The sequence below is a fragment of the Bos mutus genome, chromosome X, assembly GCF_027580195.1.
Source record: "Bos mutus isolate GX-2022 chromosome X, NWIPB_WYAK_1.1, whole genome shotgun sequence".
NCBI lineage: Eukaryota > Metazoa > Chordata > Mammalia > Artiodactyla > Bovidae > Bos > Bos mutus.
The window spans coordinates 95,178,853-95,196,118 of NC_091646.1; the positions used below are offsets into that span (position 1 = coordinate 95,178,853).

General features: G+C 37.5%; 1 protein-coding gene across 3 annotated transcripts in view; it reads right to left on the reverse strand.

The window, feature by feature from the left end:
* CFAP47 (cilia and flagella associated protein 47) overlaps positions 1-17,266 on the reverse strand; it is a 502,187-nt gene that overhangs the window by 137,035 nt on the left and 347,886 nt on the right. The window lies entirely within an intron of this gene.

The window sequence follows — 17,266 nt, forward strand, 5'->3', positions numbered from 1 at the left end:
TTAACTTTTAAACTGAACCTAATATATAAGGAAGTAATTCACAAATTGACCCTGATATCTCAACACCAGCTTGCTATATTCATATTTTTTATTCATCTTTAAAGGATTATTCAAATATTATTTTCCCTTCAATGTCCCACACTTCCATCTCCCTCCTCATTCCTTGCTGATTATCTTATTTCTATTTCACTAAGAAAATGGACACTTTCTGGAAAGAATTTCTTCACAATCCCACCACCACACTGACAAACGCTTCCACGATGGAGACCTTATCCTCTGGCTTTCCTCTTGTAAGAATGACTGATACATTCCTATCTGGACAGCTCCTGGATGCATGCACTGGATTCCATCTACTCTGGTCTACCCCAGGATCTGGCTGCTGTAATTATCCCTACTCTCATCTGCATCTTCAATTCTCCCTCTTTGAAACTTTCTGTAATAACATCCAATTTCCAAAAAGCCTTCTCTCCATCTAATGTGTATGTGTGTGTAAATGTATGTACTTTTTAATACTTATTTTCATACACACTCCCTGGAGAGGGCATGGCAACCCACTTCAGTATTCTTGCCTGGAGAATCCTATGGACAGAGGAGCCTGGCAGGCTACAGTACATGGAGTCTCAAAGAGTTGGACATGACTGAAGTGACTTAGCACACATGCATGTGTACATACACACACACACATATACATACAAACACTAATATCATGTTAGGCTCAGCACCAGAATCTGGATGAAATGCACTATATAAATCACAAAAATGATTCAAGGCATAAAATAAATACATTTTTTTAAGAAAAAATCAAAGCAATATCTTGGCACTCCTCTAAGCAAGTTTAGTAAGTGTCTTCTTTCAAATTGGCAAAGAATAAAATATTGTCTTGGTATTTAAATCGTTAGAAAGAATTAAAGATAAAGCAAGTAGGAGATAAAGCTATAATTCAATATTTAAAGCTAAAATAACATGTATCAAAATTAGAGATAATCCATAGGAATATAGATTCAAAAATTGTATGTCCCACAAAATAAGTCCAATAATTAATAAAAAATGCTTTACTCTTTCAGATTGGTAATTTTAAAAACTTTTGATAATATTAATTATTGATAAGTGTTGAGTAACAACCCCTGTCTCAGATACTGTTGGTAAGAGTAAAAATTGGTACTACATATTTTGGAGGGTAATTTTGCAACAGTTACCAAACTGTTCTACATTCCCTTTGATATATGTTTAGTTTTTATCCTGTAAATAGCTTATATCTTAAATATTCTCCCCATTGAAAAACTAGCAGAGATATTTACAAAGATGCTGTTGCAATATTATCTGGAATTACAAAAAATGAGGAACTCAATTTCCATCTATGCCTGACTAGTTACATGAATTAAGATAAACATTTATTTGGATTATTGTTCATCTAATTAAAAGAAAAAAATCTATGAAATCTGAATTGAAAACACATCCATGATACTCTGAGTGAAAGCAGCCATTTACAGAGCTTTATGTCTCATATGACCTGCTATGTGGTGGGTCTGTGTGTATTTGTGTTTAAAAGATATATATGGATATGAATTGGTACTTGGACAGGTATTTATTTTCTCACAGTTCTGGAGGCTACATGTTCGAAATCCAGGTGCCGACAGGGTTGTTTCCTTCTGGAGATTCTGAGGAGGATCTGTTCCATGTCCCTCTCCTAGTTTCTGCTGTTTACCAGTAATTCTTGGCATTCCTTGGTTTGTAGATGTATCATTCCAGTCTGCCTTCATCTTTGCATGGTGTTCTCTCCTGTACCTACTTGTGTCTATTTTCCTCTTCTTATAAGGACAACAGTCATATTGGGTCAGGGCTCACCCTAATTCAGCATGATTTCATTTTAATTTGAATATATCTGCAAAGACCCTATTCTAAATAGGATCACTTTAACAGGTATTGAGAGAGTCATTTCCTAGGCAGGTTGATAAGAAGTCTAGGGGTCCCCAAGGAGAGAGGGGTCTGGAATTCTCAAGAAGAAAGAAAGGACAAACTTTTTCCCTCTACATTCCTTAGGATTATATAACAATAATGCATCCTGCCTGAAGACAGTCTCTGGATTAAACCTTCTGGCTAATCCTGTTATCTTAAAATGTAAATTATGGGAGTAGGTCTGGTGAGGTCTTTACAACCTCCAGACATTCTTTTGATTCATCTGAGAGTATATAACTCCACTGCTAACACTAGCAAGGGGGTACTCTTTCTGCCCCCTTCTGATGCCTATGTCAGAAGCTTTCTCTATCTCCTTTATACTTTACTAAAACTTTATTACACAAAAGCTCTGAGCAATCAAGCCTCATCTCTGGCCCTGGATTGAATTCTTCTCCTCCGGAGGCCAAGAATCCCGGTGTCTTTTCCTGGCTTAGCAACAACCTTTCAGTATCTGTGGTTAAAACACTAGGTCCTTGGGCAAGCAGTTCTGACAGTACAGACAGAACATAGCATGGGGACATACCTCCGAATATAGACAAGCATGTCTTCTTTTAGGAGTGTTCCCAGATCATGGCTAAGAGTAGTTGGAGCTGAATCACAGGGTCATTTCAGGATCTGCAGTTGAGCCAAAGTTGGAGGGCCTGCCACAAGGGCACAGACAGGCATGTCTCCCAGATGGTCCCCAGGTAGGTAGAAGTGGTGGCTAAGAGGGACTGAAGCTGTGTCATGGACCACTTCGGTGTCCACACATGGGACTGAATTCTGTGGGCCTGTTATACAGGGCATAGGCAAGTATGACTTCTGCTAAATTCCTTGGAAGATAATGCTAATGGCAGGACAAAAGTCAAATGGGACTGTAACAATCCACAGGGGTGTTTTCTGGTCTGTAGCCATGATCACAGGTGGCAAGACAGTCATCTGAACATAAACCTGCCTTTTCAAAATGGTCCTCCTTGGTTTTGGACTCCACCAGGGTTTTGTGGTCTCCTACCTGGATCCCACAATGGCACTTTTGTCCTTGGAAGGCTTTCAAATGATTGTGCTGAAGAGGGATACAATTGGTGGATCTTCTACTCTGCCATCTTGCTGATATCATTCCTATCTTATTATTTTCAATTTCCTTGTTTTAAAATATCACAAAGGCACGTAAGTTACAAGTTAAACTTCATGTCATATTATAAACATGGCTTTCTTATTTTACATAGGAGCTTGGTATATGCTCACAAACAGATTGTGGAAAGACAGGATATATAGTGGAAAGAACATCAGGCTTTTGATAGAATGTGGATTCAAACTCTTGACTCTACTACTGCAAATTTAGCCTTGAACATGTCACTTACCTCATTTGTAAAATGGTGCTAGTTGTTTTGGGAATTAAATGACTACATAGTTTATGCTTATGTAGGACTTACTATATGCCAGGCATTTTTCCAGGGATTTACAAAAGCTGACAACTTTTCCCAAAATATACCTATGAAATAACTCCTATTATTATTCCTATTTTAAAGAAGTGAAACTGTGACACAAGGAAGTTCAGTAGCTTGCTCAAGGTCTGCTGCTGCTGCTAAGTCACTTCAGTCATGTCCAACTCTGTGCAACCCCATAGACGGCAGCCCACCAGGCTCCTCTATCCCTGGTGCTCTCCAGGCAAGAATACTGGAGTGGGTTGTCATTTCCTTCTCCAATGCATGAAAGTGAAAAGTGAAAGTGAAGTCGCACAGCCGTGCCTGACTCTAAGCGACCCCATGGACTGCAGCCTACCAGGCTCCTCTGTCCATGGGATTTTCCAGGCAAGAGTACTGGAGTGGGGTGCCATTGCCTTCTCCTGCTCAAGGTCAATCAGCATTTAATAACACAGCTGGAATTTGAACATGAGCATTGTGATTTAAAGTCCACACTTTTTAAAAATTATTAGATTTTATTTTTTAAAGAGTTTAATGTTTACAAAAAATGAGTGTAAAGTACAGAGAGTTCCCATATACCTCCCGTAGTTTCCCCTATTATAAATATCCTGCATTAGGTGGTACATTACTTATAAGTGATGAGCTGATAACAATATATCATTATTAACTAAAGTCCATAGCTGACATTCTGGTTCACTCTTTGTGTTGTACATCCTATGACTTTGACAAATGTATAATTTCATCTATCTGAAAGTGAAAGTGAAAGTCGCTCAGTCGTGTCCAACTCTTTGCGATCCCATGGACTATACAGTCCATGGAATTCGCCAGGCCAGAATAATGGAATGCATAGCCTTTTCCTTCTCCAGGAGATCTTCCCAAGCCAGGGACTGAACCTAGGTCTCCCACATTGTAGGCCAATTCTTTACCAGATGAACCACAAGGGAAGCCCTTCATCTATCTACCATTATAGTATCAGAAAATAGTTTCATCAGTTCAGTTCAGTTCAGTCGCTCAGTCGTGTCCAACTCTTTGCGACCCCATGAATCACAGCACGCCAGGCCTCCTTGTCCATCACCAACTCCTGGAGTTCACCCAGACTCACGTCCATCGAGTCAGTGATGCCATCCAGCCATCTCATCCTCTGTCGTCCCTTTCTCCTCCTGCCTCCAATCCCTCCCAGCACCAGAGTCTTTTCCAATGAGTCAACTCTCCACATGAGGTGGCCAAAGTACTGGAGTTTCAGCTTTAGCATCATTCCTTCCAAAGAAATCCCAGGGCTGATCTCCTTCAGAATGGACCAGTTGGATCTCCTTGCAGTCCAAGAGACTCTCAAGAGTCTTCTCCAACACCACGGTTCAAAAGCATCAATTCTTCAGTGCTTAGCTTTCTTTATAGTCCAACTCTCACATCCATACATGACCACTGGAAAAACCATAGCCTTGACTAGACAAACCTTTGTTGGCAAAGTAATGTCTCTGCTTTTCAATATGCTATCTAGGTTGGTCATAACTTTCCTTCCAAGGAGTAAGCATCTTTTAATTTCATACCCCCCGCCTCAAATACCCTGTATCCCACTCATTCATCCTTCCCCTGCAAACTCTCCTTCCCAGAACTGGCAACCACTGGTCTTTTCAGAATGTTGTATAGATGGCCTTTTCAGATTGGCTTCTTTCACTAAGCAACATACATTTAAGCTTTGTCCAGTCTTTTTGTCATTTGTTTTTATTACTGAAAAATATCCAATTGTATGGATATACCACTATGTATCTATTCACTTGCTGTAGGACATCAGGGCTGCCTCCACCTTTTGGTGATCATGAATAAAGTTGTTATAAACATCCATGTGTAAATTTTAAGTATGAACTCATTTGGGTAAATACAAAATGAGCTGATGATTGCTGGATCATGTTATGAATATGTTTTGTTTTGTAATGAATTGTTAAATTGTCTTCTAAAGCACCTGTACCACTGTACCATTTTGTATTCTCACCAATAATGAATGAGAATTACAACTGTTCTACATCTTTACCAGCATTTGGTATTGTCAGGGCTTCTGGATTTAGCCATCCTAATAGGTATGTAGTGTTATCTCATTGTTGTTTTAATTTGAAGTTCCCTAAAACGACATATGATATTGGAAACCTTTCCATATGCTTATTTACTATCAGAATATTTTCTTTGGTGAGGTGTCTCTCCAGATTTTTTGACAGTTTTTAAAATTGGGTTATTTTATTGCTCTTATTAGTATTTTAAACTGTATTTTAGAAACCATTAATTTATTAGATATCAAAAAAATGTACAACAAACAAAAAGGCACTATACATTAATAAAAGATTCAGTAAACTAAAAAACCAGTAAACAAACAAAAATGAGCTTATATATACAGAGTACAGATTGGTGGTTGCCAGAGGCAAAGGGTGGGGGTGGGTTTAGTGAAAAGGGTAAAGGGAGTCAAAAGGTACAAATTTCTTGTTATAAAATAAGTCATGGGAATGTAATGTACAGCATGATGGCTACAGCTAATAATACTGAATTGCATATTAGAAAGTTGCTAGGAGAGTAAATCTTAAAAGTTCTCAATACAAGAAAAAAATTCTAAGTGTGCACTGATGTTTAGATTTAACATGATCATTTTGCAATAGTAACAATTATTAAATAAAAAGATTCAATATAGCAATATTAGATTAAACCCTATAGACCTATACACACCTAAAAACAGAGGCCCAAAATATATGAAGAAAAAAATTGATAAAACCAGAAGGAGAAATAGATAATCCTACAATAATAGCTGGAGACCTCAATATCCCACATTCATTAATGGACAGAACAACTAGACAGAAGACATAGAAGAAATAGAGGATGTGAACACTACTATAAAACAACTAGACCTAACTGACTTACATAGAACTTCCCACAAAACAGCAGAGGAGACACATTATTCTCAAATGAATAAGGAACAATGTTTAGGGTAGATCATATGTCAAACCACGAAGCGAATTTTAATAATAAATTTTAAAATCCTAAAATTGCACAAAGTATTTTTACTCATCACAATGGAATGAAATTATAAATAAGAATGAAATATATAAATTTGGAAATTAAACAACATAAACAATATTTCAAAGAACAAATCACAATAAAAATGAGAAAATATCTTGAGAAAATTGAAAATGAAAACATAGCATATAAAACAAAGGATGCAATAAGAGCAGTGCTGAGGGCAATGTATAGCAGTAAACAATTTCATTAAAAAAATGAATAATCTCAAATCAACAACCTAACTGTACACTATCAGCTCAGATCAGATCAGTTGCGCAGTCCTGTCCGACTCTTTCTAACCTCATGAATCGCAGCATGCCACGCCTCCCTGTCCATCACCAACTCCCGGAGTTCATCCATACTCACGTCCATCGAGTCAGTGACGCCATCCAGCCATCTCATCTTGGTGTCCGCTTCTCCTCTTGCCCCCAATCCCTCCCAGCATCAGAGTCTTTTCCAGTGAGTCAACTCTTTGTATGAGGTGGCCAAAGTACTGGAGTTTCAGCTTTAGCATCATTCCTTCCAAAGAAATCCCAGGGCTGATCTCCTTCAGAATGGACTGGTTGGATCTCCTTGCAGTCCAAGGGACTCTCAAGGGTCTTCTCCAACACCACAGTTCAAAAGCATCAATTCTTCGGTGCTCAGCCTTCTTCACAGTCCAACTCTCATATCCATACATGATCACAGGAAAAACCATAGCATTGACTGGACGACCCTCTGTTGGCAAAGTAATGTCTCTGCTTTTCAATACGCTGTCTAGGTTGGTCATAACATTCCTTCCAAGGAGTAAGCGTCTTTTAATTTCATGGCTGCAATCACCATCTGCAGTGATTTTGGAGCCCAGAAAAATAAAGTCAGCCACTGTTTCCACTGTTTCCCCATCTATTTCCCATGAACTGATGGGACCAGATGCCATGATCTTCGTTTTCTGAATGTTGAGCTTTAAGCCAACTTTTTCACTCTCCACTTTCACTTTCATCAAGAGTCTTTTGAGTTACTCTTCACTTTCTGCATTAAGGGTGGTGTCATCTGCATATCTGAGGTTATTAATATTTCTCCCGGCAATGTTGATTCCAGCTTGTGTTTCTTCCAGTCCAGCATTTCTCATGATGTACTCTGCTTATAAGTTAAATAAACAGGGTGACAATATACAGCCTTGAAGTACTCCTTACCTACTTGGAACCAGTTTGTTGTTCCATGGGCAGTCCTAACTGTTGCTTCCTGACCTGCATACAAATTTCAAAAGAGGCAGATCAGGTGGTCTGGTATTCCCATCTCTTTCAGAATTTTCCACAGTTTATTGTGATCCACACAGTCAAAGGCTCTGGCATAGTCAATAAAGCAGAAATAGATGCTTTTCTGGAACTCTCTTGCTTCTTCCATGATCCAGTGGATGTTGGTAATGTGATCTCTGGTTCCTCTGCCTTTTCTAAAACCAGCTTGAACATCGGGAAGTTCACGGTTTGCATATTGCTGAAGCCTGGCTAGGAGAATTTTGAGCATTACTTTACTAGCGTGTGAGATGAGTGCAATTGTGCAGTAGTTTGAGCATTCTTTGGCATTGCCTTTCTTTGGGATTGGAATGAAAACTGACATTTTCCAGTCCTGTGGCCACTGCTGAGTTTTCCCAGTTTGCTGGCATATTGAGTGCAGCACTTTCACAGCATTATCTTTCAGGATTTGGAATAGCTCAACTGGAATTCCATCACCTTCACTAGCTTTGTTCATAGTGGTGCTTTCTAAGGCCCACTTGACTTCACATTCCAGGATGTCTGGCTCTAGGTCAGTGACCACACCATCGTGGTTATCTGGGTCGTGAAGATCTTTTTTGTACAGTTCTTCTGTGTATTCTTGCCATCTCTTCTTAATATCTTCTGCTTCTGTTAGGTCCATGCCATTTCTGTCCTTTATCGAGCCCATCTTTGCATGAAATGTTCCTTTGGTATCTTTGATTTTCTTGAAGAGATCTCTAGTCTTTCCCATTCTGTTGTTTTCCTCTATTTCTTTGCATTGATCGCTGAAGAAGGCTTTCTTATCTCTCCTTGCTATTCTTTGGAACTCTGCATTCAGATGCTTATATCTTTCCTTTTCTCCTTTGCTTTTTGCTTCTCTTCTTTTCACAGCTATTTGTAAGGCCTCCCCAGACAGCCATTTTGCTTTTTTGCATTTCTTTTCCATGGGGATGGTCTTGATCCCTGTCTCCTGTACAATGTCACGAACCTCATTCCATAGCTCATCAGGCACTCTATCTATCAGATCTAGGCCGTTAAATCTATTTCTCACTTCACTATATAATCATAAGGGATTTGAATTAGGTCATACCTGAATGGTCTAATGGTTTTCCCTACTTTCTTCAATTTAAGTCTGAATTTGGCAATAAGGAGTTCATGGTCTGAGCCACAGTCAGCTCCTGGTCTTGTTTTTGCTGACTGTATAGAGCTTCTCCATCTTTGGCTGCAAAGAATATAATCAATCTGATTTCGGTGTTGACCATCCACTGGAGAATGGAATGGCAAACCACTTCAGTATTCTGCCTTGAAAACCGCATGGACAGTATGAAAAGGCAAAATGATAGGATACTGAAGAGAAACTCCCCAGGTCAGTAGGTGCCCTACATGCTACTGGAGATCAGTGGAGAAATAACTCCAGAAAGAATGAAGGGATGGAGCCAAAGCAAAAAAATACCCAGCTGTGGATGTGACTTGTGATAGAAGCAAGGTTTGATGCTGTAAAGAGCAATATTGCATAGGAACCTGGAATGTCAGGTCCATGAATCAAGGCAAATTGGAAGTGGTCAAAAAAGAGATGGCAAGAGTGAATGTCGACATTCTAGGAATCAGCGAACTGAAATGAACTGGAATGGGTGAATTTAACTCAGATGACCATTATATCTACTACTGCGGGCAGGAATCCCTCAGAAGAAATGGAGTGGCCATCATGGTCAACAAAAGAGTCTGAAATGCAGTACTTGGATGCAATCTCAAAAACGACAGAATGATCTCTGTTCATTTCCAAGGCAAACCATTCAATATCACAGTAATCTAAGTCTATGCCCCAACGAGTAATGCTGAAAAAGCTGAAGTTGAATGGTTCTATGAAGACCTACAAGACCTTTTAGAACTAATACCCAAAAAAGATGTCCTTTTCATTATAGGGGACTGGAATGCAAAAGTAGGAAGTCAAGAAACACCTGGAGTAACAGGCAAATTTGGCCTTGGAATACGGAATGAAGCAGGGCAAAGACTAATAGAGTTTTGCCAAGAAAATGCACTGGTCATAACAAACACTCTCTTCCAACAACACAAGAGAAGACTCTATACATGGACATCACCAGATGGTCAACTGTACACTATATGAACTACAAGAAGAGCAAATTAAACCCAAGACTAGCAGTAAGAAAAAAAATTAGAATGGAGGGAAATAATATACAGAACTGTCGGGCGCCGTGTTAGGCATTACTGACAAAATGGAGGCATGGCCCCCAACCCCCTCACCTTGTCCCACAGGCACAGACCCGGGATGAAGGAGTTAGGCCTTGTGATTCTTTTTTTTTTTTTTTTTTTTTTTTTTTTAATTTTATTTTTAAACTTTACAATATTGTATTAATTTTGCCCAACATCGAAATGAATCCACCACAGGTATACCCATGCTCCCCATCCTGAACCCTCCTCCCTCCTCCCTCCCCATATACTCCCTCTGGGCCGTCCCAGTGCACCAGCCCCAAGCATCCAGCATCGTGCATCGAACCTGGACTGGTGACTCGTCTCATACATGATATTATACATGTTTCAATGCCATTCTCCCAAATCTCCCCACCCTCTCCCTCTCCCACAGAGTCCACAAGACTGATCTATACATCAGTATCTCTTTTGCTGTCTCATTACACAGGGTTATTATTTACCATCTTTCTAAATTCCATATATATGCGTTAGTATACTGTATTGGTGTTTTCCTTCTGGCTTACTTCACTCTGTATAATAGGTTCCAGTTTCATCCACCTCATTAGAACTGATTCAAATGTATTCTTTTTAATGGCTGAGTAATACTCCATTGTGTATATGTACCACCACTTTCTTATCCATTCATCTGCTGATGGACATTTAGGTTGCTTCCATGTCCTGGCTATTATAAACAGTGCTGCGATGAACATTGGGGTACACGTGTCTCTTTCCCTTCTGGTTTCCTCAGTGTGTATGCCCAGCAGTGGGATTGCTGGATCATAAGGCAGTTCTATTTCCAGTTTTTAAGGAATCTCACACTGTTCTCCACAGTGGCTGTACTAGTTTGTATTCCCACCAACAGTGTAAGAGGGTTCCCTTTTCTCCACACCCTCTCCAGCATTTATTGCTTGTAGACTTTTGGATCGCAGCCATTCTGACTGGCATGAAATGGTACCTCATAGTGGTTTTGATTTGCTAACTTGTTCTTTCCTTTCTTCAGTTGAGTTGGCTGGAAAGAATGTTAAGGTGCTTATTGTTCTTGAGAGAACATGAGAAAGCACAAAGCCTTCTGCAGTTGTGCCCAGAAGATAATCTATAAAGTACCCACTGACATTTGTTCAAGGATCTTTACAAAGAATGTCCCAGGATGAGCACATAGGCTGCAGCTTGAGGCCATGGGAAGGACTGTTATCTGAGACCTGTTTGTGAGGGAAATATGTATGGCAAAAGAAGTTTGCTGAGTTTAGGGTTTAGGAATAATTAAGAATATCTAGAAGCCTTTTTAGGAGGTAGTGAAATTAAGATGCTAGGGGCAAACAGATTTAGAAAGATAAATAAACTGAGGAATGTGGCATGAGTTACAATGTAATCACAAGTTAAGTATAGGACACATAAGAGAAAGTAGATAATAGATAGTAAAGCTGATTCTGAGAAAATCGCTGAAGCAGGAACTCTGTTTGAAGGACAACAATGATTTCTGGAGACAGTAAATCTGGGTGGGGGAAACCGAAAATGTCAAACCTCTGACCTAATGCTTTTGTCAAAGTATAAAAGAGAACCTGAAGCTTGAAATAAACATGTAGTTCCGTACTATGAGTCAGAGGCTACATCATCGTCTGCTGACACCGCTCACCCCTTCAGGCTGAGTCCCTGCCTGCTGGAGCTGGACTCTGGCACAGAACAGAAAAATAAAGGAAACAAACAAAAAAAAAACCCAAAAAGTCTGTTCTTTGAAAAAATCAACAGAAGTGGTAGATCATTAGCTAGATGGACTCGGAAAAAAAGAGAAGACTCAAATGAATAAAATTGGTAGTAAAGTAGGATATTACTATTATTTTTACCAAATAAAAAGCATTATATATGCATATATATGAGAATATTATAAACAATTATGTGCCAAAAATTGGATAAACTTAAATGAAATGGACAATTTCCTAAAACACTCCCTGACATATGAATAATAGAAAACTTGAATAGACACAAAATTAGGAAGAAAATTAAATCAGTAATCAAAATCTCCCTGCAGAGAAAGCCCAGCACAAGATGGCTTCACTGTTTAATTCTACCAAACATTTAAAGAATTAACATTTCCAAAATACTGAGGAGGAGGGAAAAATTTCTAACTCATTCTAGGAGGCCAGCATTGCCATGATACAAAAACTAGACAAAGACAGTACAAGAAAACTAAAATCTAATATCCCAATAAACATTGATTCAAAAAATTTCAATAAAATACTAGAAAATCAGCAGCATATCAAAATAATTATATACCAGAATCAAATGAGATTCATTTCAGGAATGAATGAATAAAGGGTAAATTTATGTACACCAGCAATGAACAATTAGAAAAGAAAACTAATTCAGTTAGATAAAACCATTATTTGGATAAACTTACATATGTTAATATGTGTACTAAATAATAAAGGAACCTAATCACTACTTCAAATACTATGAAATAATTTCAAGAATTAAAAGTACACTTCCTCTATTCTTTCTCATTTCAGTTACTTATATACTTGACACATTTTTATTCCTCCAACATACCCATTTAAACATTATTGTATTTTTATTACCCTATAGCAGATAGAAATTTGACAACTGTTTGAAAAACAGTTCAAAAGTCCTATATGAGTGTAAAACCATATGTTATATACCAAAATGAGAAATTACATATTCATCTAAAAACACAGAAATGGATGAAGAGAACTGTAAGAGAAATTAAAGGTCTATTTAGTAGCTTATGTTTTAATTGAAATAACATTTTAAAAATGTATATTGGAATTATACCACTGATTTAAAAAGTGAACAACTTTTTCATTGGCAATATAAGTTTTACTTCTTAACAATCACATTTTTAAATGGCATTTTATTTTCAGTTATTAATTAACTATGGTAGAAGAGATATGTGGTCAACTTCTTATAAACTTTTATTATGAAGAATAACTGTAGACTCAGCAACATGACTGGTAGTAATGAACCTTCAAACAAAATGCAGTAAATAATTATGAGAAGAATATGTATTTCAAACGATGATGATATTTTGCCACAATATGTATGTACATGTGATTAATTTGTTCCCTGTATTCCTCTTTTCTGGCCAAAGCCAACTAATTCAAAATGGAACAAAAATAAAACCTTGATTATAAGTGCTTGAGTTTATCAGAGTGATAGGAAAATTATTAGATTACTTTGGTAAAACTATAGGTGTAACAGAAATAATAGTAGTGAACAAAAGCAACTCTCTAAAATACAACATCATTCATTTAACACAGATTTTCAGTTTGAATGAGTGTTACAAAAATTCTAATAGGAATCATAATTATAGCTATTATGTTTTTTAATAGCACAAACTTGTATTTTGAGAAATGGATTATTTTTCCTTTGTAAACAGTCTAAATGTTTGAATAGTAAATAAAACAAATCCCCTAGTATATAAGTCATTTTTAAAAATTAGGAATTATTTTTCTCTAATTTCATACTCTCTTGTAAAATGTAAATATCAAACTCAAATTTATAGACTGAGTAATATAATTTCACATTAATTTCTTTTGAAAATAATGAAAAAATATTTACTGAATGATTATTCTGCATTAGGCAAATACAAAATGCTTCACATTCATTACCTATTTAACCACTTTCATAAATATGAGTTAATTACTCACTGAATTTATTTTAAAGCTGAGCAACTGAGGGTATAGAGAAGATTGGGTAACTTACTCCAGGTCATACAGTTAGTAAGTGACAAAGGCACATATATTTACCTGACATAGAATATGGGAAATGGCACATTAAACCATGTGTAAATATCACGGAATAAATGGGCATTTGATCAGAAAAACAGAAAAATCACTCACATACCTCGAAAATACTTATTTTGACCTAACATGATAACTCTCAGATACTGCTCACTGATCACCTAAAATATATCATCCCTTACAAAACCTGCAAAAGGAAGATTCCATGGCAACAGTTAACTTGGCAAGGTTTTTGACTCTTTGCACTTGGTTCCCTCACATCCTTCCTGCTCCTTTCAATGGACCTTCACCACTCCCTCTCGCTAATGAGGAGAACTGCTTTGGAAAAATCACTGTATAGCTAGAATTTTATCCACTTGAGAATTTCTTGGAGGCACATTAACTGTCAAGAAGTTTTTTCTGTAAGTATTTGTTCTATGCACATTATATTACACATGATCAAATTAATCTGAATTGCTGTTTCTCAAATATCACTGTTATTTAGTTGCTATGTTGTATCCAACTCATGCAACCTCATGGACTGTAGCCCACCAGGCTCCTCTGTCCATGGGATTTCCCAGGCAAGAATACTGGAGTGGGTCTCTAACATCATACTACCCTTTAAATTTTGAATAATGAGACTAAAGATGAAAGTCTAAGGAATTCTCGCCCTCTTCCTCCTTCTCTGTCATATTTTCCTTTCTTTGTTTTATCCTTATTTCTGATTGACTTTCTTTTGTTTTATTTCTCCTTAGGGAACCAAGAGGCAAGGTGGAAAAACAAAATCATGTGGCTGATAAAGAACAGAGATAAAGAAACTGAGGGCTGCAGCCGCACTGCATAAGAACTTGTCTCCCACTCTTTCTAAACTCTTAATTTAAACCTATGACAGTTAAGCTCCTGGTGGTAGTCTTACAGGCTTCACTTCTTTGTGCATGGAATTAAACTGTTTGCTCTTTCTATAATACATTCTGACACGAATACATTAAGAAACTAAAGAAAACAGGAAAGGATTATAAAGGATTATCAAAATCTACAGGATTCAGATTTCTGTTGTAGAGAATGGTGGATTATATTTTAACTTTAGCAAGAACCTATGATTTCATTACTGAAGCAAGCAGTGATAGTCTAGATTGCAATTAAAACCACATGGTTCTTCCTGAATGTAAAAGAAAAAAATAAACTGATAAATTATATTTCATTAAAATTAAAAACTTCTATAATCACTTCATACAATATATGTATATCAAATAGTCACATTTTGCATCATAAGAGCATACAAATTTAATTTGTCAATTAAACCACAATAAAGCTGGGTAAAATAAAAACTTTTGCTATTCTATAGATACTGTTAATCAAATTAAGAGGAAAACTACATATTGGGAGATAATTTGTAAAGCATGTATATAATAAAGGGAATATATCTAGAATATACTTTTAAAAAGTCTAAAGATTCAACAATAAGAAAACAGACAATTCAATGGGGGCATGAACAAAAGACTTGAAAAAGCATTTCAATGAAGAAGGCATATGGATAACAAGGTGGCTCAGATGGTAAAGAATTTGCCTGCAGTGCGGGAGATCTGGGTTGAATCCCTGGGTCAGGAAGAAAACCTGGAGAAGGGAATGGCAATCCAGTCCAGTATTCTTGCCTGGAAAATGCCACAGACAGAGGAGCCTGGCAGGCTACAGTCCATGGTGTCACAAAGAGTTGGACATGACTGAGTGACTAACACTTTTGCTTTTGTTTTCACTTTTCACATGGAAGACAAAACAAGCATAAGAAGATATGCTCAAAATTATTTATTATTCATTATGGAAATACAGATTAAAACCACACTGATTACACACAAGTTAAAATGGAAAATATTGAAATCACTATCCCTATTTTAGTATGTAGACAAAGTGGAACATTTATACACTGCTGGTGGGAATGGAAAAAGAAACAATCTTTTTGAAAAACTGTCTAGCAGTTTCTTTAAATGTTATAAATTCAATAACTGTGTTATCCAGTCATTCTATACATAAGTGATTTACCCAAGAGGAATGAAAGTATATGCCCATAGAAAGACATATACATGAATTCTCATATTAGCTTTTCATGTAATTAGCACAACTTCAGTTCAGTTCAGTTCAGTCACTCAGTCGTGTCTTTGCAACCCCATGAATCGCAGCACACCAGGCCTCCCTATCCATCACCAACACCCAGAGTTCACTCAGACTCACGTCCATCGAGTCAGTGATGCCATCCAGCCATCTCATCCTCTATCGTCCCCTTCTCCTCCTGCCCCCAATCCCTCCCAGCGTCAGAGTCTTTTGCAATGAGTCAACTCTTCGCATGAGGTGGCCAAAGTACTGGAGTTTCAGCTTTAGCATCATTCCTTCCAAAGAAATCCCAGGGCTGATCTCCTTCAGAATGGACCGATTGGATCTCCTTGCAGTCCAAGGGACTCTCAAGAGTCTTCTCTAACACCACAGTTCAAAAGCATCAATTTTTCGGCGCTCAGCCTTCTTCACAGTCCAACATGCCAAAACCCAAATGTCCATCCATAGGTAAACAGATGAACAAACTATGATATATCCATTCTAGGGACTATTACTCAGCAATAAAAGGAATAAACTACTGAAACATACACTGTACGGATGGATCTCAAAATAATTATGATGCACAAAAAAAAAAACATCAAAAAAGGGTGCATAATGTGTGATTTTATACACACACACACACACACACACAAACAGTGCTGTAAGATGCATATAAAGTGATAGAAAACAGATAAATGGTTGTCCAGGGCAAGGGTGGCATTGGGCAGAAGGAGAGCAGAGGCAAAAAGATTAAAAATGGATACAAGGAAACTTTAAGGGGTGAAATATATTCATTTTTTGAATTGAATCAATGGATTCATGGGTATATATATATATGTTGCTGTGCTGTGCTTAGTCACTCAGTTGTGTCCAACTCTTTGTGACCCCACGGACTGTAGCCCACCAGGCTCCTCTGTCCATGGGGATTCTCCAGGCAAGAATACTGGAATGGGTTGCCATGACCTCCTCCAGGGGATCTTCCCAACCCAGGGATCAAACCCAGGTCTCCCACATTGCAGGCAGATTCTTTACCATTTGAGCCACCAGAGCAGCCCATACACATACGTTAAGTCTTCTCAAATTGTACTTTGAATATGTACAACTTATTGTATATCAATTATTCTACAACAAAGATGTTAAAAATACACTGTGTGTTTCAGATATTATACACACCACTTCTAAGCAGGATATTGACAGAAACTGAGAACTGTCACCCCAAATTGGAAGTATTGTATAAGCAGGATGTGTTAAATTCACAGCCCCAATGAGTATCTTTCTAGCACTAGGCAATGTCATGTGCAAGGTAATTAATACAGGATAATTAATGAAGGCATCCTATTTAAATAGCAAGAAGACTTTTATATATCTGTCTGTCTATCTAACTAAAATCTCTATGTACATCTCCTCTTGTTCCATAAAGTCATGTATATTTCTCTGATATCAAATATAAATGTTTGCTCATTTGTTTAGATTCACTGCATTATGATCAATGCAAAGAAATAGAGGAAAACAACAGAATGGGAAAGACTAGAGATCTCTTCAAGAAAATCAGAGATACCAAAGGAACATTTCATGCAAAGATGGGCTCAATAAAGGACAGAAATGATAT